The following is a 22,069-nucleotide window of genomic DNA, read 5'->3' as shown; positions in this document are numbered from 1 at the left end:
TGGAGTTTCAAGGCTCTTCCAGGTTTTTCAAACTTGAGAAAATGGACCATGGAAAACCACTATTTGCCACATTTTTTTTCCCTCCAGTTAGAAGAGGCATAATCTGGAAAGGGTAAGGTGAAAGAACAAATGAAAATAAACTAGCCAAGTTCTGCATTATGAATATATTGTCCAAAGCAGGACATTTTTGAGGGATAATTTAAAATATTATAATTTTTTAAAATGATTTACTGTCAATTTGGTTTTATTATATTGTTAGACCTTTAAAATAATTTTATTCAAAATTATTTTCAAAATTCTTAAAATTAAAATATATTCATATAAATGCAGATAAAATGTTACATGCATGAAAAATGCATGATAAATGCATGATAAAATGTTACTGATATTGACATCCTAAGCAAAAAACGTAAAAATAACAGGTGTAGGATAATGATTCTGACATAGATTAATCTGTTTCTTAACCATATTTCTAGTGTTTTCATCACTGATAATTTTCTTAAAATTATTTTCTTCAAAATACTCATTCTTAAATTTTGTAAATTAATTTTCACACATGATCCTCAATGTTGTATCTTATATGCATGAGATTTAGAATTGTTGAAACCTTCAACTGACTCTTTCCTATAGACCATAATATTTATAATTAAGAAAATCACTCTCTGCAGACATTGAGGTGTCTGTAAAGCTGAGAACAATTTCTCATAAATGGATATTATTCTCCATTCTAATCTTTTATCTTTTTTATGTGTAAATGCCTCAAAACAAATACTTTTAAAAATACTGTACTTTTGCTTCCATTTAGATATTGTTCTTAATCATCAAATCTCTATTATTTTTTCTTTTTGGTTATTTTGTATACTTTGCCAAGTTTAGATGTTGCAACTTTGTAGGCCTTTTCAATTTCATGTCACCCTAGTGCAGAATATAAATGTTCCCAATAAAAAAGTGTCAAAGTATTCATCTTGTCAAGGTATTTCAAGTGTAATTATCAAATTTCCAAATGAAGCCTTTTATACCACTGCTTCTCAAATTTTAATATAAATACAAATGCCCCAGGAATCTTATTAAAATGAAGACAGTACCTCTGGGGTGGGTGGGCAGCTGCATTTCTTAAAAACTCCTGAGTGATGCCAATGCTGCCTAGGACCACACTTTGAATAGCAAAACTGCCATTTGGGCTTTTATTGTTTTATTTGTTCAGTTTTTCCTTTCCATTTTGTGAGATCAATTTCACAAGGTTGTCTTCTTTGCAAAGTTGCCAAATACTTCAAAATCTGCAGTTTTGGGGCATTCATGTGTTAAATATTTTGATGAAAATTTTTCAATTATTTTTGGACAACATGCAACCAAACATTAAACAATTTATTTTTTTCTTTTTTAAAAAAAGCAGCTTAATACCATCACCATCATAAAACAGTTAATTTTCTAACGATGCTCATTACAAATTCAAACATCTCTGATACTGAGTAACTAAGAGAGATAAGCACTGCCATGCTAAAGAGTTTTTTAAAAATTAATGCCATCCTCATTACAAAATATTTTATTTATTCTCAGTGGATATATATGACAATATATGTTTTAATACTTACAGCTTCCATTTTGATTAGTATGATAGCACAATTTGTTTAGATGCAATTATAAATTATGTGTGTACCACAACCAATTTCATTTCTGTTCCATGGCCTCTTAATAAGAACATTACTTTTACCATACACTGTGTGCCACTAAAATCTATATCCCTATTTTCTCCACAAAACAAATATTTTAAATGTTGATATATTTAAATTTATACTAGTATTCACAATACTGTCAGATGTAACTTAGAATGATTTTGATTCCATTAATTAGAATTTTAAAAATAAGCTATTGTTGAATTTATCTAAATTCATTTTCTACTTGAAGCATTTGTTGACACTGAGAAAAAACTGGCATCATTTAAATCTTTGTAAAGTTCTGCTAATAAGGCTATCATATTGAAACTATTAATTTATCTTTAGTGTATTCACAGGGAAAGTTGGAAACAACAATGAAAGAATTTAGAACAGTCATTTGATCTAAATGAAAAGTCATGCTTCACAGAATAAAATGTAAGTGATCTTCTTAAGCTGTAGGTTTTTAATAATTGTAAAGAGGACAGTCTTCTTAAAGTAACTTTTAACTTTTAAAGGGAAAGGTTAATACTTCTTTAGCATACTTCTAACTCCTGGTTTTCACATATTTATCAATATCACGATAACTTATGGAATAACTTTCAAACAAGTCTCATGGAAACTTCACATTCATCAATATCTTCTAATAAAAAATCCTATTTAATCTCTTATTACTTTTTTTTTGCTCTAGCTCACTACAGTCAATAATTTATTGCAAAACAAGCATAATGAAATAGTAAAATAACTTGTAGGGTTACCATAATGACAAAAATCACTGTAGCACCACATTCCAACAATTACTTCCCATACCTATTTCATATATATCTAACCTATGATTCTGCATGTTTGCCAGTGTCTGAAAATAGTGGCCCTGGTGCTGAGTACCACAGCAATTCACCAAGTAGTCAACAAAGACCAGCAATAATCAGTTCTTCCATCACTGTCTCAAAGCAGGTGTTGGCTATCCCTAGCTTCCCCTAAAAGAGTGCACTTTGGTTCACCAGAAAGCATTCTTAATGCTATCTTTCAAGGGAAGGAGATAGAGCATTTGTTACTGAGCATTTGGAAACAACCAGAAAAGAGAAACAGTTAAACATGAAAAATGGGCCACTGAGGACCCATGTGTTAAAGAACTCTGTTCACTGTGCATGCATCTCACACTTGACATGCAGAAGCTATGAGTAGAAATGAAATCAAACAAATGCATAGTGCCTATCTTAATGCAGCTATCAATAACTTTAGGCTTAAAAAAAATAAAAACTCGAGGACAAATGCTAAATGAAACTGGATACAGTGATTAGAGTCATAAACCATGACTGCCACAGGCAAACACGAGGTACAGTCATTCTAATTATTACGAAGTACTATCCCTACTGTAAGAAAAACCAATCTCTTAACTTATTAGAGCAGTTAGGAAAATGTTTCTCTTGTGCCTTAAGGATTTAGATGGAATTCAGTATCTTTGTTTATAGGACAAATCTGTCCTGCAGACATTTTGTTGGCTTCCACAGACTTGTTTTTTATTTTAATTACTTGCAAGAAATTATATTGGGAGATTTCACATGGAATTATGGTTTTTGAGAAAAGTGAGACAGAAAGATAGATTTTTTTTTGACAGAAAGATAGATTTGATGACTGTATTTTCACATACTCAAAATCAGATGTAATGTCACAGAGCCATTTTTCCTATAAACTCAAAGAATACCACTTAGCTTTTACCCGAAGTGAAATTAATACCATGGAATTGTACCCATGTAATACAAATATGCTACTCTCCTGGAATTGAGCAACAACTAAGACCCTGATATCTACAAATGACACTTTTAGAAGAAACAGCCTTCAGTTTGCTACAAGCCCTTACCAGATTCAATCAATCAATTTCATCATGTGGCCATATGAATAATAGAGTTTGTTACCTCTGGTTTGGCCTATACTCTTCCTAAGAGTTATTTTTGAAAGGTTAGTATCTGTCTGATTTTATAGTTAGCTACTGGACAACTAAAATAAGAGATGAATCTGCAACCCTTACTGGTGGAAAATACTCAAGTGAATTGCCTTACACCACCATGCACTATTGTGTGGGTGTTTAAGAATAAAGCCACCCATACTCCATTATTCTTTACCACATTATTCAGTAGGATTGAAGAGGCAAGGGCCACTGGTTCTGTTCTGTTTGTTGGTAGGGAATAGTATGGATGACCTGAAGCATAGCAGATATAACAAGGAAGTAGTGGTCCTCAGAAAGAGATTTATGTAAAAATAAGTATATGGTTAGGAACAGAAAACATTCCAAAGAAACTTCCCTCACACAATTAACCCTTATCCCTCAAAAGTTGTATTTTCTGGATGTTTCCCCCCTTTAATAGCTGTATTTCATATTGATTGTTTTTTCTCTCTTACATTGTAATTTCCTTTAGTTATTCCAGATTTTTAGCAAAGTTAATTATACCCATTAAGGCTTGCCTAACAATGTTCTTGAACAAAGCAGAGTAAAGGCTAGGGTGATTTTCTGGTGCCCAGGAAGAGGGCCAGGCATACTACTGCTGGCCATGGATGGCAGATCTAGTGTGTTCAGCAGAGTGACACAGAATACCTGACTTTAAAGAGCTGCAATCTCATGAATAACTCATAACTCAAGAAGAATATAAACTAACCCTTCACTACTGAATGGAAGAGCAAATGTAGAAATAGAACAGATAGCAGGAATACACACACATTCATATACATACCTATATAAATGCATATAAATATAGGCAGAAACAGATAATTTGGGTTGCAGCAAGTAACTCCTTCTGAAAGAAAAAACTGGTTAGAAGATATTGGGGTCTTTACCTTTTCCTTGCAAAGTTTCTGAGACTAAAAAGTTGCATCTTGCATCTTCCCAACATGGACATAGCCAATGACTGACATTGTTCGTGCTCCAACTTTGACACCATAAGCATTGAAACAGTCATTCTCATTGCCAGCTTAAAAGTACACCCTTGTTTAAATGGCTGGAATGCATCTTGGCAGATAACGTATATTGAATAATGTCAATACACACCTTATTAAAGCTGACAATGGATGCTCAGAAGATGTCAAACAGGAACAGAACTCACCCTTTATCATGACCCAGGTTGCTTAAAACTGAAGTGTGGTAAATTGGGCATGTCTAAAATGGAGCTGTCAAGCTTAAAAGGTTTAATATGAAATTTTTCCCTACAGATCTCAAACAGACTAATATAGCTGGGCACTTGTACTTCTCTTGAGTTATAGAACACTTGAAAAATAATACTTATCAAGCTACTAAAAATGCTTTTTTTTTTTAAAGGTAGTACCATTTTAATTAGTGTTGTAGAAACAAAACCAAAGAAATTAAAAATTCCCAAAGTAACAAGGCAGGAAATAATTTTATAATCCCAAAACACTGGGTGATCCTTTAGTTGGTGGGTGAAAGAGGTCAAGTTAGTAGCTCACATAATAGATATTGAGAAATGCAGAGTTGAGGTTGGTATGACTACTAGGAGGCTAAGTTCTCCACCTATGGTAAGGGGGCAAGTGGAATTATTACATAATCCATTATTTCCTTCTACAAATGCCCATGTGATTATTTTTTTTAAATATTTTAATTATTTATTTCTGAGAGAAATAAAAAGAGAGAGAGGCAGAGACATAGGCAGAGGGAGAAGCAGGCTATCTGCAGGAGCCCGATGTGGGACTTGATCCCGGACACAGGGATCACAACCTGAGCCCAAGGCAGACGCCCAACCGCTGAGCCACCCAGGCATCCCTGCCCATGTGATTCTATATAGGGTTTCCTCCTATGGTTTTATCCTAAGGATGCAAATAAGTTTCCCATTGAAGATTAGTTTTCCCTGCTTACTAATAGCCTCAACAGGCACTGTATTGAGGAGTCTGAGGCCTCTTCAAGCTAAAATCAGAGTATCACAATCCAAGCAGGTCAGGGAGATATGAGTTAAAAATGTTGACACAGATGCCAAGTATCAGCTGCACAGTGAACTGTGTATAGCACAGGTAGCACAGGTGTGTTGTTTTTATGTCTGTTCAGGATCACGGTCAGTGTAGTTAATAAGCTGGTGAGCTGAGTACCAAAGCACTGGAGGACGTTCCAAATGAGAGTGTACTATAGGTCACAACTTCTAAAGCAGAAACCTTTGCTGTAAAGATAAAGGGATATGAGACCTATGTGTCTAATTTGGGAAAAAAATTAATAACATTTCTGAGATCTACCTGGAAAGAGATTTCCATTTAAGAATAGTTTGTATCCAATTTCCCTTATACTTCATATGTTTTTTTTTTCCTACCCAGAACATTTTTGTTCTAGCCTTTGCAACCCACTTCGCTTGTGTACTTAGAAAAACCATCTCACTTCATTCTGAGAAAGTAGTTTGAATGTCAGTTCTAGTTTTCATGTGAATAGAAAGATTTTTTTTTTTTTGGAGTTCAGTTAGAAAGTACAGAGAGTGGTGAATACTCATCTCCTTAACTAAGCAAGGAATAAATCGCACCTCCAAAAATGACGAGTTGGGTCCTGGATCAAAGAAAAAGTGTGCCTTCATATATGTAATAAGAGAAGCTGAGTAAGGAGAGAACCAATGGGGGAAAAATGATTTTCTTTTAATAGGCTATTTTTTCCTTAACAAATCCCATCTTGACTGAAGAGGCTACATGATTGTGGAAAGCACACCACTTCACTGTGCCCTGAAGCCTGGTCTTAGGCCTGCAGTCAGCCAGCACCAAATGCATACACATAGAGAGACAAAAATGGATGTATCCTTACTACGCCAGCCTCATTGGCATCATTGGCTTTCTCTTTGCATATTCGCTAAATTACTAGCTGACTTGCCAGCAGGCAGTAGACTTGCTGCAAAATTCAAGTCCAGGTTTCTGGGGGTTTCAGATTGCTGGGATTTGTATTAGTATAATCTGTACATAGCACCCAAACTTCTACCTCTGATGATGTTTCAAAACTGCTACCCTACCTCTCTCCCACCACGTTGCCATGGGGTAGTGATGGCAGGGCTCTGAGGGAGGGAGAAAAGAAGGGCAGGACTAAAACAGTGTTTCACAAAAGCCAATAATTCCCCAGCCTCTATCATGATTTGCACCCAAGATGTGTACCAATGATACAACTATTTATATAGCATTATCCTTGAAATAGACTCTTTGTTTCCCTCATCCTAAGGACTACCACAATAGCATGGATTTAAGGGATAAGTAACATTTTTAATGCTCATTCAAATCCATAACTAAAGCAACAAAAAAGTGTGTCCGCACACAGCCCCCAAACCATCTTATACCCCTCATAAGTCACACTTTGGGAAATTCACAACTGAAAGAAATCCCAGCTGAGAGCTGCTAAAGAATCTCAGATTGAGCCCAAAATACCCTCGCTTGAGCTGCATGAAAAAAGCAGTAGAGAACACTCACTGCAGACTCACTCTTCTCATCTAAATAGACCATCATTTCTCTCCACTTTTCCACATCCTTATTACCAGCAGTAATACTGGTACTGGTATTTTCAAGTCCTGGCAGCTGTTAGAAGAAATGTAAAAGGGGAAGAAATAGGAAGAAAAAAGAAAACATATCTGCCAACTAAAATGGAATCTGCTTGGTTTTCTGCTGTTGCTGCATTTTGTGGGTTGAAAGGCTAATATCAAAATATTGTGGTTATAAAAACATCATAATCATAGGATTCTGAATCATGTTTGTCATCATTCTATGCCTTTGTCTTTGTCTTTCTTTTAATCTCCTTAATGTACCATAATTATGTCTTCAGCGTGGGTCAATTATCTCTGAACTAAAAAACAAATTACCATCATTACTTCTGATTATCCTTCCCTTTCCTTTGATCCTATTTTGTTCAGCAACCAGAATTTTGTGTTCATTCATCCCCTCTCTCCTCTAGTTTGTGGTTGGCAGGGCTGAGATACAGTAGAAGATCATTCCACTGCCATTTCTAATATTACCCTTTCCCTTCATCCTCTTCTTCAAACATTTCTGGTGCCTGCGCATTACCAAACTATGTTCAAAGGACCTTATTACCAACATAGCTCCTGGCTAACACCACCTTTTAGGCGCAGCATTCCTTTAATCTTTTACTTCACCACCTTAACTACATTTGCTAAATCCAAATTAGTACACAAAGGCCCATTCAGACTGAATTAATATCTTAAACAGTGTCTGTGCCCTACTGTTAATAATTCTAAGGTCAATGGGCCCCAGGACTTATGTGACACAGAAAATTAACAAGGCTGGATTGGAGGAAGGATCCACGAATTTCGAAGGACCTCTCTGCTATGGTTATAGAATTTAAATGAAATTAGCATTTCTTTTGGTTGGAAAAGGAAGAAAACCCAGGAAGGGTACCAGAAAAATGGTCTTAAGAAATAGTACTTAGAAAATAATACTTGAGAAATAGAAATACACAAGTTGTCTCCATGGGGCTTTTCTAGACAGGTGTCCAGAAGACTAGGAAGCCAGGTGATATGTTTTTGCTTTCTCTTTGTGGAAATAGGATGTAAATTAGGGATGGGGAAGCCATAGTAAATTCATTGCTCTGGGCTATCTTTCTGGTTATGGGGCACCAGGCATCATGAGGATTTTTCTCACCCCGTACTGACAAGCAGATAGTGAAATGGAAGAACATTCTTAGCACTTAGCACATAGACTCTTGGTGTTCAGGTTTTCTGTGCAGCAAAGTACAAATAGGAAAGGGGGTCTTGCAACAGCAATTTCCTCTACCTCAATCTGGCTGGAGGCCTGTATGTAATCAAAATCTTCACGTCTACCACGTATTTGGTTCCTCTTTGCATTTTATGAGGTGTTTCTCCTATGCTGATTATTCCCTTTCATTTCTCAGGGCACTGAATCTGCAGTGAGGGGGCAGAAACTAAAAAATATAACCCACTGGGGAACCTACTCTGGAAATAAGTACAGCCTGATGTGTTGCAGACACTAGGATAGACAGGATCCTCTAAGTCTTTGCTTAAAATAACCATTAGATTTGGGGCAGGACATGGAAAAGCTATAAACCTAGGACAAAACTGAAATATTTCATGTTTTAGAAGAATAGTATTATTTTCCGAAAGAATCACCTGTTAATAATTGAGGCCATGATGATAGGAGTAGACATCAGAAGTCCAAGCTAGAAAAAAAAAAGAAGTGCAAGCTAGGATTCTCATACGCCTTACCCTAGCTGAGTGACTTTGAGATCACATAAACTATGACAGTCCCTACTCTAGCTTATATCAGAGGATTTCTGAGGATGCTGAGGTAATATACATGAAAATGCTCAACATTAAAACACTGTATAAATACAAGATGCTTGCTATAGGCTGAATGTTTCATATACTGAAATCTTAATACCCAATATGATTTGAAGTTTATGAAAGGTAATTAGGTCATGAGGGGTGGAACCCTCATGATGGGATTAGTGCCCTTACAGGACATACAAGAGAGCTTGCCTCCTCTCGCCACCCCCTCCTCTATTCTCTGCCACCTGAGATAAAAAGGGAAGATGGTGGTCTACAAACCAGGAATAGGTACCTCACCAAGAATCTGATCATGCTGGCATTCTCATCTCAGATGTCCAGCCTCCAGATCTGTGAGACATATTTGTTGTTTAATCCACATCAAAGGTAATTTGTTATAGCAGCCCAAATGGACTAAGACCCTTTATAGAAATAATTTGCTGACCACTATTTTAGGAGCTTGGAATATATAGTGATAGAAATACAAAAACACAAGAATCTTTGCCTTCATGGTACTTATATCCTAATGGGGGAAGAGAGTCAATTTGCTTAATAAAAAAGTTAATCACATAGTTAGAAAGTTAAGTATCATGGGAGAAATTAATCAGGGTAAAGGGGATTGGATGTGTGTAAAAGGAAAGGTTTCAAATTTTAAGAGAATATTCTAGGTAGCTCTCATAGAGGATTAAGAGTAAAGAGGGCAGCCCTAGTGGCTCAGCAGTTTAGCGCTGCCTTCAGCCCAGGGCATGATCCTGGAGACCCAGGATCGAGTCCCACGTTGGGCTCCCTGCATGGAGCCTGCTTCTCCCTCTGCCTGTGTCTCTGTCTCTGTCTCTCTCTCTCTCTCTCTCTCTCTCTCTGTCTCTCATAAATAAATAAAATCTTAAAGAGAAGATTTAGAAAAAAAGAAAAAGAAAAAAAAAAGAGTAAAGAGAAGCTGACCTGAGGTTTTAGACGCCTTTGTTTAGAACTTTGGTTTTTACTAACATGGAAAACCACTGACAGTATTTAAATGGAGAAATGTTATGATCTAATTTGTTTTTTAAAGGATTCCTCTTGCTGTTCTATTGAAAATAAAGTGTAGTAAGACATGATCAAAGCAGAGAGCTGTGTTGGGAGGCTTTTATAATATGGTAGGCAAGAACTAATGGTAGCTTAAAAGAGGACTATAGCAATGAAAAGGAGAAGTGACTTCTTGGAATATTTTGAAGGTAGAGGAACAAGATTTGCTGCTAAATTAGAAGTATGAAAGAAGGAAAGAAGTCAAGGATCATCCTCAAGGTTTTTGGCATGAGCTAGAAGTCTAGAGTTGCCATAGCCTGAAGATAGGGGCTGAAGCATATTTAAGAAGTACATTAGTTTCGGGATCCCTGGGTGGCGCAGCGGTTTGGTGCCTGCCTTTGGCCCAGGGCGCGATCTTGGAGAGCCGGGATCAAATCCCACATCGGGCTCCTGGTGCATGGAGCCTGCTTCTCCCTCTGCCTGTGTCTCTGCCTCTCTCTCTTTCTGTGTGTGACTATCATGAATAAATAAATTAAAAAAAAAAAAGAAGTACATTAGTTTCTTAGGATTGCTGCAATAGATACCACAAACTTGGTGTTTAAACCAGAAATTTAGTCTCTTAATTCTAGAGGACAAAAGTCCAAAACCAAAGTGTCAAGCAGGACAATGCTCTCTCCAAAGGATCTAGGGGAGCATCTTCCTTTGCCTCTTCCAACTTCTGTGGCTCCAAGAATTCCCTGACTTAAGGTTGCATAACTACAATCACTGCCTCTGTCTTCACAGTTTTCTCCTGTCTTTTCTTTTACAAAGAACACTTGTCTTTTGATTCAGGTCCCACTCAGATAATCCAGAACAATCTTATCTCAAGATCATTAATTATATCTGCAAAGACCTTTCTCCAAATAAAATCACATTCACAGATTTCAGATAGACATATCTTTTGGGGAAGGGTACAATTCAACCCTCTATAAAGGTAAGAATGGGATTCTGTTTTAGACATTCAGGTTGACATTTCTCTTAATTGGGTGGAGGGAGTGAGTAGATAGTTTAATACCTGGACCTAGAATTCAATCACATGATGGTGAAAGACAAGAGTTCCAACCAGCTCTTTACCCATGCTTGTTAAGATGTCATAGGGATCTCTCATATACAAAGATATAACTATTAAATAGTCTTTGATATAAAGTAATATACCCTGCCTATACCATCCCCAAATTTTTATGCCCTTGGGTATAACCCAAAAGAGCCTCCTGCTTTTTCCTTTGAAAGGTGGTATGGATTTGACTAATCAAGAGGAGATTCTTGGGGGTAGAAGGAAAGCGATACTGTTTTCCTTTGGTGATGAAATCAAGCTTAGCAAGTACAGAATGCACAGGGATGCCATCGTCAGATTTGTCCCTGGCTCCTGCTTTGTGAAACACTGCAACCATTCACAAGATGGGGTTAAAGGTCCAACCAATAGTTCAGAATGGCAACTTTTTCTTACTATACAGAAAATAAATGGCATTGCTAATAGCATTTTCTAACCCATGGAGCTAACTAGCTGAGAAGAAATTTGAGCATTAGGCCACTTAATACTGACTCAACATAGATAATCCACCACATCAGAAACTTCAAAGCTCAATATATTAATGAGTTCCTGGAGTCTCTGGAGACTACTTGCTGGTCAGAGAAAAGATCTATCAAAGAATCTTCTCCTTAATTTAAAGTGAAAATTGATGCTCACATGTAATCACACTAATTTATTGGGAAATATATGGGAGATTGCCAAAAGTAGAAATGATCCAATTATAGGTTTAAATGAGCTGATTTTCCTTGTTTGTGTCACTCTGACTCATGAAGTACTTCTACTTTCAGACAATCAAAAGTTATTTATATAGGCGTGGCCTTATTAAGGTAGCTAAAAAGCCCAAAGATAGAATTATAGTTCTTTCTGAAAAACACTGAAATGGATACACTAAAAATCTAATCTAAACATCAAAATTTGAGTCAAAGTTACTTTTAATAAGTAGCAAGAGAGTGAATCACTGGACAGGATAACTCAGGAGAATGCTCAATTGTGGCTTCTTCCTCTAAAAGGTTTTTTGCTCCATTTTTTGAGAATCTGCTAGGGCAGAAACTACCCTTAATTCATGGTTTGTTCAAATGACATAAATAAGTTGGTAGCTACCCTAAACTCCTACCATGTGGAAACATTATGAAATCACTTGATAGTCTGATTCATTGTCTGGAACTGGGTACCCAAAGGTGCATTGAAACTGTTCTGCTACCTTTTTCTTCCAGGACAGAAATGAATATAATTAGGAGAGGACTCAAAAGAATGGGCCATTTCTCTTACAGGAAAAGAAGAAAGTAACATGTCCTGTCTCATAGTCACTACCCCCTGCTCTAAGGAAGATAATATTGTAAAATTTTTAAAAGATTCATCTTTGGCATTTGGAGAACATCTGAATGTCCTTCTCCAAGAAAAGGCCTTCTGTGACTTTAGGCAAGTCTAGAGGAAATCACGATAGTCCTGATTTCATAAGGCTATTGTGAGGGTTAAATGTAAGGAATACAACACACTGTCTAGCACAAAGTAAGTAGTGTTAATTGTGGTTGTAATTATTATTATCTGAATACTAAAAGGGCTGTAGTTAAATACTACCAATTCCACAACTTTGTGTGAGCCAAATATCCTTTGATTAAATCTCAAACCCCATCACCCCAAAGAAGAGACTGCGATGAAAGGCCAACTCTTCTGAAAGTATGATGAGAAATTTGTTCTCCTATTAGTGAAAGTAAAAAAGTTGTTTTTATTCATTTTTTGTGATTTGGCTGAGGATCCAAAGGCCCTGAGGCACCTGGCACAGAAAACTAAAAGTTATTATTGAAAACTAAAGTTTTTGATGAACCTAAAAGCCAAAGGCAGATCACATCCACATAGCATGAAACCTAAAAGTAGGGCAATCCAAAAAGCAGGACTGAGATAATATTCAAGCCTCAACCCTGTGGCAATAAATAATGGAATGGGTCAAAGTGAGTGAGAAACAAAGCAAGCCAGCATAAATGCTGATGTGGGCCCCTTTTAGAAGAAAATGTCTATCAGGAGCCATTGATTTTGAAGTCATTCCTATTACTGGGAAGTCAAAGGCCAATTATATCAGATTTAAGACCCCAGCTATATGGGCAGCTCTGCCAGATTCCACTTGTTAATTTCTGATTCTATCATCTATTATAAAAGAATCTTGATCTTCAAAATAACTAATTCAAAGAGATCCATGCATGCCTAGGTTTATTGCAGCATTATTTACAAGAGTTTAGATGAATGGATGAAAAAAAAAAGTGAGGTTGTGTGTGTATGTGTACATGCAGATTGGGGAGGGAGACTCAAAGCTATCTTAATTCCTGAGGGTGAACCTCAGTGAGATGACCTCCACACAGCCACTTCAATAATAGGCAACGTGCATTTATTCCTTTAGCAAAAATTTGAATTCCAATTGAATATGAATTCAATCAATTCACAGTTTGCCCACTCTTCTTGCCAAGTGGGGGAGCAGCAGGGGAACTTAGCAGGTTATTACAATAACCCAAGTGAACAATGGTATCATTTTGGATAAAATAGGTAGCACTTGAGAAGTGACTGGATTCATGATATATTTTAAAAGGTACCACTGAAAGAATTTTCCAATACAGTCATGTAGAAAATAAGAGAGAGGGAACTTAAGATGACTCCAAGATTCTTGGCCCAAGCAACTGGTAGGATGGAGTTGCCAATTATTAAGATAACCCTGTGGGAGGAGCAGATTGGGAGCTTAGAAATCAAGAGTTATGTTTTAGCCATATTAAGTCTGAGATAACAACTTTACATCTGAGGGGGATGTGTTGAGTAGGCAGTTGGATTTATGAGAACCATTTCAGGAGACGGCTGTGGGTTGTAGATATAAATTTAGGCATTGTCAGAGTTCAGATGGCTTTTAAACCCCTAAAACTGAGAAAGTAGATAACCTAGGGAGTGAGTGTAGAAACAAAGGAGAGCAGGTCCGAAGACTGAGCCTCAGGAAGATGAGAAAGAATGAAAAGAGGAGTCTAAGGAAGGGTGATAAGTAGAATAGAAGGAAGACTGAGAGGACAGTTCCTGGAAGAAAAGTGAAAAGATATTTCAAGAAGAGAATGACCAATTCTTCCTAATGTTACTAGACCTAATCAGATGAGGAATAATTATCACCTACGGATTTGACATTATGGCGATCGTCAAGGACTATGGCAACACTCTTTCAATGGAGAAAGGAACAAAACCCCAATTAATGTGGGTTCGAATGAGAATAAAAGAAATGGAAACAGCAAAATAGACATCTCTTTTTGACGAATTTTCCTATAAAGGGGAGATAACAAAGGGATCAAACCACTGGCTAGTTTCCCTAGAAAGTACAAATGATTAAGGATCCCTTTAGGTTCCAGAGCAAAATCCAAGTTGACAACACTTTAAAGATATGTTCAACCCCACTGGGATGGTGGAAGAGGACAGAAATAAGTAAGTACCAGTCCTCAGAAAGATTTTAGACAAGCCGGGAAAATATTTTTGATTTCAGGGTCAGAATAAAAAATTGTATTTCATCCTTGAAACAAACCTATTACTTCCATATAGCAGATCCTAAGCATCTGCATATTTAACCCTGGGAGATTTTTGAATATTTATAAGTCACTTTGAAGACTCCAGATGTATAGCCATTTGAGTTTTAGAGACCAGACTGGGATGTATGTACTGTCCGGTGTGGTAAAAGAACCACTATTCCTACCACCCAGCATCTGCAACTGGCTCAGGTTTGTAGTATCAACTGTCTGTCATATGAATGATAATATATGTCAGGAGTCTCAGGTAGGTCACTTAAGATTTTCTTTTATACTTTACAGAATAGCAAATATACCATTCTATTTCCTGGTAGAGTGAAACAGTATATTGAATGGAACATTTGCTATTATCTCAGGATTTGGGCTATAGCCTTTATGTTGAAAACAATAAAACATTCCCCTAGATTTTCTGTTCCCTCTGTATGGCTAACTATCCAATCATCATCATGAATGACACAGTAATTATCAGTAATTAATGATGAACTGATTCAGGAGAGGTAAGTGGTATTAGATGCCATTCAATCTCAGAAGGCAACATACCAAACCACTAAATAAAGAAAAATCTAGCCAAAATACACATAATTATACAAGTTACTATATTTTCTTTTTCAGAATCAGAACCACTTTGTTGGTGGCAAAACAACAGATTTTCACAATATAGATCTCTTCGGTTATGCAAGAGAAAATTAAATGCAAACAGACTTAAAAGATATGGTTTGTAAGAGAAGAGAGAGGGTCCAAGCACACAGAAAAACATAAAAACACACAAAAATGATAATAAAAAAGCGGAACTGTAAAGATGAATTTTCATAAAGGCCCTGAAACGGCTTGACCTCTGGTAACTGTATAAAATTCTCATCAGAGAATTATTGTACATGAGATGAATCCACGCTGCACTAAAACATAAAAGAGCCAATGCAGTGACAATAAAATCTTCCATTATTTTCTGCTTCTGATCTATATACAGCTAGGAATTCAAACAGTCACTGACTATAGCTGGTAGGAGAATATTCATACAAGTGAAGAATTCTTTTCTTTCTCCACCTATCACCTAGGAAGAGATTTGGAAGGGTAGTACTTCCCTTCTATCACACCAAGAGAAAAAGAGCTTAAAGACTGGATTTATAGAAAAAAAAAAAAAAAGAAGTGATATTGATACTGGTTTAAAGCTCTTAGACCAAAAAAAAAAAAAAGAAAAAAAATCTCTTAGAGCAAGAAAAATTCACAGGTCTGCTGCTGGGCTATGGAGGTAGATATTTGAAGAGTCCAGTATATACCCTCAGGAGTTTGAGGGTACAAATGAACACATCTAGTAGTTACTGAGGAAGTCTGAAGATGGGAGGCTGGCTGGAACCCCGGTCTACACATTTAAGACAGTGCTATTAGAATCTGAGCAAACTGTCTTTTCATGATTTGGCAGGGTAAGGATACTGGAGTGTCATAAGGACTAAGAAACTGTACTTGAGCTGTCTTGATTAGCTTCTGCCAAAAAGGATGCCCTGCTACGATAGGACAAGAAAGCAGTAAGCAGCTGTAGGGAGTCTGTTATAGGCAAAAGCTGATTGGTGTGTTAGATGAGCCATAGATTGCATCCATACCAGGAACCTGTGCACAAAACATGTCCTCACAGGGGCCTTTGGAGAACCCACTAATAAATGCACAAAAGAGCTAGTACTGGATACGTACCATGAGACAATGTATGTGTAACCACAGAAGAAAATACAAGCAACAGAAAGATTTCTCTCCTACCATCTAGAACCCTCCTTTTGTCCTGACCTCAGAGGAACCAGAAAGAGGTGATGTGAAAATTCCAGAGGAACAATAACAAAATAGCTCCTTCTGCTTTTTCCTCTATTATAGTTCTGGCCTTCTAAGATATTGCCTTCTTATAGAAGAATCAGTATTGAATGCCATGAGAGATGCTGAAACAAGGCTTCAAGGATGCAGAGGATTGCAAGTTAGTTGCCTTTTACTAGAGTCTCCTTTGTGATTTTAATAGAAGTACTAAGGAGCAAATGCTAAAAGGAACAGGACACTGTTCAACATCTCATCCTTTTAAGATTAAATAGAATCTAATTGGAAAAGCAGGTGCTAACACATATTGGAGAAGTGGAGGAAATGTTAGTCAATCTAAGCAGATTCTTGTAACTCTGGTTATTGATTTTAGATTACAAAATCATTGATGAATTGCACTGTCATCTAGCTTTATTTAGTGCTTCCAAGAGAGTCTGAAGAAGTAGAAATTCATGACAAACATCATACAGTATTTCAAAGAGGCCAACCACATTGTCATTAACTGCCATGGCAGAAATCTATTATTCTACACATCCATCTATGCCCAGATGGCTTATTTCTCTTCAGATTGTTGATACTCAGTGAGGCTATGCAAAGTGACCAATTCACTTTTTTAAAACTTTAATCTTACAACTGTAAAGAATCTATTTGTAATTTTCAGTTAATACTAATGGTAATTATGATTGTTTATCCAAAATAAAATCAGATATTCACTTATTCTTTAAGTGCAGGCCATCCACAGATATCCAGTCACCAAGCATCTGTCAATAACTTAAGTTGTTCTTCAATTCTGCCAACAATCAGGGGCTCTAGGCAGGATGTAGTCCCTGTGTGACTTGGAAGCACTCCAAGCCTAATAGAAGAATCTAACAATTATAAGTATGATTCATTGTGGTAAATAAAGATACATAAAACCAATATTCAACATTTATTATTTCCCATGCACTTGTGTGGAAGTGACATATTTTTCTATCGAAGATTCATGATCTTCTGTAGGGAAGAGTTATTGCTGGAGAAAAGCTGCCCATGTAGCTACTACATTTCCCAACCACAATCACATATAAGTAAGACCACATGATATGGCCAATGTGGGCATAAGTGTTGTATGCCATGCCCCAGCCTGGATGGTAAAAACCTTTTTAATATCTCCATTAATCTTTCTCCTCCTTCCCCATGCATATATCCCACCACCAGCGCTGAGATGGATGGATGGAGAGATGGAGAGATAATAAATCACCCAGGAGAAATTTAAAGGATACATGTTGATGATGGCAGAGCTTCCATAAAAGTACTAGTTCTAAGTGCTTGATATAATTAATCTTTTAAATCAACAGCAACTTTATGAAACGGATACTCTAATTATCCACATTTCACAGATGAGGACACTGAGGCTCAGAGAGGAGATGTCATTTGCTCAAGGTCACAGAGCTAGTAGGTTATGAAGGCACTTTATTACTGAGTAATAATAAAGTCATTACCGGCTCTGACCTTGAAGAGGTTTTAAACTCAAGGTACAGATGATGTAGAAGTACAAATTCCTAAATATAAAAATCTATAAACAAGAAAGCTTAAAATCACATCTGCATATTTCCAGAATGAACCTCCATTGCATTAAACAATGCAATGATAATCCAACAATAAAAACTTAAAATGAGGGATGCCTGGTGGCTCAGCAGTTGAGCATCTGCCCCCTCATGCTCAGGGTGTGATCCTGGAGTTCTGAGATCGAATCCCACATCGGGCTCCCTGCTGGGAGCCTGCTTCTCCCTCTGCCTGTGTCTCTGCCTTCTCTCTGTATCTCTCATGAATAAATAAATAAAATCATTAAAAAAGTTATGATTTAAAAATATCATGGCTTGGAAAAAATTCAGAAATAAGTAATAGAAGAATATATGTATTTTAGTTAATACATATTCTTAAATATATATTTTTAAGTTTAATGCTTACTCAGTTTTATAAGTTTTATAAATTTTAATACTTAATTTTATATTCTGTTAAGTTCAATTTTATTCCAATAAAAACATTTTAAACCAACTGAACTATTGAATATGAAATTAAGTTACATATTTATTTTTATAGATATTTATCTGACTCATTCAAACAAAAGGAGGAATTTGAGGCAGCTTATGAAAAAGTAAACTACATAAAGCTTTGAAATAAATGAGAAAATGAGTGTGAAAAGGCAAAAAGTAAGAAGTCAAGGATAACTTTGATACAAAGATTTATATCCTAATATCTAATACATTTTCACAAAAGAAGGTACACATTTATAGCTGATTTTCCTGGGCAAAAAAAATGAAAATATTATGATCAATTAGTGGATTTACGATATTACTGAGGGTAAGTCCAGCTTTTCAGACTTAGAACATGATGGCAATTATTCCACATCCTCACACAGAAGAAACTATGTAATGTAACAGAAAAAAGCCTCAGTACTATGCCTACAAGATGTATGGTGGCAAGATTTACATGGTTATTTTCTGTATTTTCTCTCAGTACTAACCTTGGTGTCATTTCAAAACCTAGTTCAATAAGGATAGTCATATAAAAAATCAAAATGATGAATCCAGGTCCACAATCCTCTAATGACCGAAGTCTGACCTTCAATTACTCCACCCCATCTGCTTACTGGTAGATGGTGTAGCCCACTGTAGATAATGGACAGAAATCTGAAAGCATGGACAGAAGCACACAGGTACGAAGTTATTGATTATTGACTATAGACAGGCCAGAGGAGTAATGGGAAGAAGAACAGGAATTACAACCCCTGAAGAAAGAAGTTAGGAGGGTGGAGTATTAAGACAGAATTATGAAGAACCAAAGATACTGTGGACCCTGCAATTAGAAAGCAGTTATTTAAGGAAGACCAGGACATTGCCTCTGGATGGAGTAACGAGATGTGACTTCATGAGGCCATCCTAAAGATGGGATGAGTATGTTGTAACTGTACAAAAGAAAGATTGTACATGAGAAAGACAGTTGTAGAGGTAGGAAAGAGCATCCTCAGAGATGTAGGACCTGGAAGACAGCAGGTGTAATGCACTGGACAAAAACCTCAAAAAAATCTTGCTAAGAAATGAATACTCAAGACAATCTGTGGCAGGTGAAATCATGTGCTTCAAGCAAAACCGGTGCTGGTGTATTTGTCACATTGATTGCTTTAGGGAGAATTTCCCATCTCATGAACACCCAAGAAAAATGGTTCATTTTGGTTGGTGGCTAATCAACCCAATTCACCTGAGGAGACTAAAGGTGAAAGGCAGAAAGCAAAGCAGACACTCCTGAAGGGATGTCATAAGCCATTAAGAGAAAAGCAATGCACTAGGCTATAGAACTTTTTATATCCCCATGTTGCACAAATAAAAATGATAGAACTCTCATAAAACTAAAGGAGAAAACTAACATGGTAGTATTTGGAAGGCAAGTGTTTTGAAGTATCTTATCTATATTAGGTGGTATAATGGACTAAGCTCTGGATTTGGTGTCAGAAAACAGGTGGGAGAACTAGTTAAATCACATACTAAATTTGTGATATAGGTATCCTGAACACTTTACTTATTAGGACAATATCATGTCCATTTCTTTCAAGACTCAACACCATGTTGATTTTTATGTAATACTTTAAATTCTTAAAGACAAAAAATTATAAATACCATGTACAAGCAAGAATAAATGTTGCAATGTTGTTTTAAATGAACATAGAAAGTAATATATGCAGAATGATTACTACTGTGGAATATAGACATATGTAAAACATAATTATATTTTCCATTTAAAAGTGGAAATTATGATAGACTGATGGGGTTCTACACAATATTTCCCAATACTGGCTTATGTGTTTGTGTCAAAATTAGACCAAAACAATGTGTGTGGAAGTAATGGCTCTCCTACAGAAAAAAAAAAAAATGAGGTAGTTAAATGCAAAAACCCTGTGCAGCTATGAAATATGAGACTTTTAATAGTATAAAACAGGGAAATAGAGGAGAGTTAACAAATTCTAGAAGGAAACTGTTTTCAAGATGTATGTAACCTGAACCTTGTTTACCTTCATCCCCACTTACTGCTTTAGCCCAGATGAGAGAGAGAGAAAATTCAGATGGAGAAACAGCACAAAAAAGAGAGACCTTGGACACATGTTGTTTAGTACAGACTCTGTCAGTCACTGTGCTTGACTGATACAGATCTAAACAGCAGTGAGTAAATATCCTGCTCATTCACACAGATCTTCTAAGAGTTTGTGTGTACTATGTATACGAGAAACAAGAAAACTTCCTTAATGTCTTTTTAAATAGGAATAGAGATGGCTACATCCAAGAATACAATCAGTGATGATTCTGTAAAGTTTGAACTTTGAACAATAATGAATGAACAGAAAAAAATATTGAAAATTCTCTAGCTTTCGTACTAAGAACACTTTAAAAATTATTTTAAAAATGGTATAGGACATACATAACACAGAATGCAGAAAAGAATAAGTAGAAACTGTAGAATGAGAATAATCAAAAGAGCTTTCCAAATAGAACAAGAAAGAGACATTTTCCTTTGCCATTTCCTACTTTTGGTTTACCTGATTCCTCTACAAGAATGGAAAGAAATTGGCGGGGGGTGCTGGGTGGTGCAGTCGGTTAAGCATCTCTTGGTTTTGCCTCAGGTCATGATCTCAAAGTCGTAAGATCAAGCCCCATGTTGGGCTCTGCATTTATTGTGGAGTCTGCTTGGGTTGCTCTCTCCCTCTGCCCCCCCCCTTAAATAAATAAATAATTTTTTAAAAAAAGAATGGAATAAATATTTATCCCAGAACCAAACTTTATATTATTTGCCAGTTGTTTCTTATATAATTGTCCATAAATCAACTCTAATAAGCTGCATATATTTCATATTCATTCCAATCAGTAATTCTTAATCCTTTGTTGTATTTTAAAATATTGAGTTATTATTTAGATTTAATATAGCCATATATATCTGCAAACCTTTTGTAGAAAATTACATAATTATTTTACCACAAATTAAAATAACATATGTCTAACTCCAAATTATGAGATTATGCCGACAAAACTGGCAAAACCAAAACAAACAAACCAACCAACCCCAGCAGACTTCATAGAATTTTACCTTAACGGAATTGCAAAATTGTACCCTTTGTCTGGGCTACAAAAGAAATCTGCAAAATTTAAAGAAGCAGTTCACTAGGAAAATCTGACCTAGGGTCAAAAGACCTAAAATCAAATTAATGAGCCTTAAAGTATAGAACCTTTCCCTTGACTTTAAATTTTATTTATGAAAAGTAACCAAAAAGTATTTGTTAATGGTTAATTATGTACCAACCTCCTAATTCTTGGGTGCTTCTTCAGAAAAGCCTGATATCCTTGGTCAATCAGAAGAATAGCCCTATTTTGATTCAAGTACATTGACCTTACTGGCATCAAAGAAACTGTTAAAAAATATGAAAGCTCTCCCCAATGGTCCAATGCACATTTTTTTTAAAGATTTTATTTATTTATTCATGAGAGACAGAGAGAGGCAGAGACACAGGCAGAGGGAAAAGCAGGCCCCCTGGAGGGAGCTCAATGTGGGACTTAATCCCAGGGCCCCGGGATCACAACCCGAGCCAAAGGCACTCAAAGACACTCAACCACTGAGCCACCCAGGTGCCAGTGTCCTTCCAATGCACGTTTCAATAGATAAGACAAACCTAGCAAATATGAAAAGAATAAGGAGGGGCAACCCTGGTGGCTCCGTGGTTTAGCGCTGTCTTCA

This window comes from Vulpes lagopus, chromosome 12 (assembly GCF_018345385.1).
Source record: "Vulpes lagopus strain Blue_001 chromosome 12, ASM1834538v1, whole genome shotgun sequence".
NCBI lineage: Eukaryota > Metazoa > Chordata > Mammalia > Carnivora > Canidae > Vulpes > Vulpes lagopus.
The sequence above is the reverse complement of the archived record's forward strand: the minus strand, read 5'-3'. Positions refer to the sequence as shown.